The sequence below is a fragment of the Myotis davidii genome, unplaced genomic scaffold (genome assembly GCF_000327345.1).
Source record: "Myotis davidii unplaced genomic scaffold, ASM32734v1 scaffold96, whole genome shotgun sequence".
NCBI lineage: Eukaryota > Metazoa > Chordata > Mammalia > Chiroptera > Vespertilionidae > Myotis > Myotis davidii.
The window spans coordinates 6,790,763-6,793,719 of NW_006289416.1; positions in this window are offsets into that span (position 1 = coordinate 6,790,763).

The following is a 2,957-nucleotide window of genomic DNA, read 5'->3' on the forward strand; positions in this document are numbered from 1 at the left end:
CCGCCGGCCGGGCCTCCCGCTTCCTCTTGAGGTGTGTTTATAGCCGCTACCAGGAGAGACGTTACACGGATTTTATTTTAAGAATGGGTGATGACTAACCAAGTTAAAAGGAGCTTAGGGCAGAAAACAAGACTATTTTTAGATTACTGCTGTTTCTGTGGATTATTGGGGCAAATACACCGAGAAGCTTACCATTTTCAAAGTCCCCCTGGATGCCAAGCCCGTTCTCCTGGCGCGCACTCGGGATGTTCCACCCCGTCCGGGATTTTCTAGGGACCCGGGCAGTCACGATGGTTGGGTGTTGTGTTTAAGCACAACTGCTATGGAGACGCGGTCTTCAGCGATGTGGGCGGTCCAGCCGGGTCAGGAGGACCTGAGAAAGCTCTGGCCTCCTGCCCTGGGAGCCCCGCGGGACCTCGGGGCACCTGGCCTGGGGCGGCCCGCCTTCTCCCAGGGTCCTGCTCAAGTGCCTGGCCAGGCCCACCCTTTCCTCCCGTAACTCAGTCGCGCGCACCTAGGTACCACTTGTTGCTCAGGAACATCACGCGGACATCTTCGGGTTAAATGTGGACGCTGTTCTAGCTCGGCCCACACCTGAGCCACGGTGGTGGCCGCTTCAACACTTTTCCATTTAGGAACACTCTGTGCGCTGACTCCTGTCCCCTACAGAGGTGGATGCCACCTGACAGCACCCTTTACCCAGCGAGGAAGGAGCGCGCGGCGGGACAGAGGTGCCTGGAAGCAGGTTTGAGGACCTGGCACTGAGCCAGAGTGCAGAGCTTGGAAGTAAGTTAAGAAATCGGAATTATGGAGGGGTCAATTACTTTTAAGTAAACTGCTGGGATTTTTTTTTTTAAGCCAAAGTAAGTAAATTTCACAGCTCTGGCTGGAGCTGAGAGAGAAAGGGTTCCCTTTTATTATACATCTGTATCAGCACATTCAGATTTTCCTTTTAAGTTTGGGGTGCTCTTAGAGATCTATACATTTGGGGTTCAGCTATCCAACACTGTGCTTTCACTTGTGCACTATCTCATCCAACCCCCATCCAAAGGCCTTCTTCATTGGCCTCCCAGCCTAGCCTCAGCCTGACCATCAGATCTGAAACTGCAGTCAGTCAATGAATGAATGAATCAATCAATCAATCAACTTTCTGCCCTGGGGCACATGCCCAGGGCATCCAGAAAACCCCCAAACCACGCAGCATTGCTCCTGGTTCCGCACCCTCCACACTTGGAGCAGGCACCCAGGGACCTCCTCACTGGGAAACCTCACCCATCACTGTTAGCCCTCACCCTCCCGGCCGGCATCATCACCCCATACCCACAGTTAGTCAGTCACCAGAGCTTTCTTCCAACCCACGTCCCACCCTCTTCCCCGGGTCCCTATGGTCTGTCTGCTAAATCTCCGCCCACCTCCCTAGCCGCAGTCCCTGCCTTATAGGGGGGGGGGGGCGTGTTTCATAACCTAGTACAGGATGGGGCAAAAGGAGGTGTGCAGTTGTGAGTATGTGAAATAGAGTTTATTCTTGTATTGTTATTTATTAGTTATTTTAGTATTTTCCATGTGAACAGCTGTACACCTGCTTCTGCCCCGCCCTGTGTGTGGTCTACCTGGCAGAGTTCCATGTGCACTTGAGAGGAATCTGTATTCTGCTGTTGGTTGCGTGTTCTACAGATGTCTGGAATGTCTAGTTGGTCTCAGGTGTTGTTCGAGTCTTCCGGTTTCTGATAATCACCAGTCTGGTTGTTACATCCATTATGGAAAGTGGGGGATTGCCCTGGCTGGTGGCTCAGTGGTTTGAGCATCAGCATGGGCACCAAAGGGTCACAGGTTTGATTCCCGGGCAAGGGCATGTCCCTGGGTTCCAGGTTCATTCCCCAGCCCTGGTCGGGCGGGTGTAGGAGGCAGCTAGTCGATGTGTCGCTCTCATATCAATGTTTCTTTCTCCCCTTCACCCTCCCTTCCACTCTCTCTAAAAATCAATGGAAAAAATATCCTTGGATGAAGATTAATAACAACAACAAAAAAGAAAGTGGGGTAGTGAAGTCTCTGGTGGGGTATTTCTGTAGCACCATCAAGTTTCCCCTTCGTTCCTTCTGGTTTTGCTTTATCTACAGGGGGTCCCAAAAATGTATACACACTGAATAATTATAAAAGCAGTTTTTATCAAAATACATTTCATTTTCAAAATGTAATAGAATCTACATTGTGTGTATACAAATTCGTGGGACACCCTATATTTTGGAACTCTGTTGTTAGGGACACATGTGTTTATACTTGCTGTTGTCTTCCTGATGGATTGGTCTTCAATTATCATGAAATATCCCTCTTTATCTTTAATAAAACTTTTTGTGTTAAAATCTGCTTTGTCAGACATTAGTACAGCCACTCCAGTTTTCCATAGTTGTTCTTTGCATGATTGTCTTTTTCCACCTTTGCATCTAAAGTGTGTTTCCTATAACCAGCTTAAAGTTGGATTGTGTTTTATTGTTCAATTTGACAATCTCTGTCTTCGACTGACTTGTTTAATTCATACCAATATTGTTACCTGGATTTACACCTGCCATTGTACTTGTTTTGTTTTCTGTTTTTCTCATGTCTTTTTTTGTTCCTCTATTCCTTCTTGATTGCTTTCTCTTATGTTGAGTGGTATTTTTCTAAAGGGAGCATTTTAATTACTTAGTGATTTTTTTTACTTTTTATAAGTTATTTTCCTATTGGTTGTTCTGGTTTACCAGACACATTAACATCACAAGCAGCTTGCCATTGTTTCTCAGTGGTTAGAGTGTTGGCTTAAGCACCAAAGGGTCATGGGTTCGATTCCTGGTCAAGGGCAGGTACCTGGGTTTCAGGTTTGGTCTCTCTCATATTGATGTTCTCTCTCTCTCTCTCCCTCTCTCTCTCTTCCTACATCCCTCCCTCCCACTCTCTGAAAAGCAATGGAAAAAATATCCTCA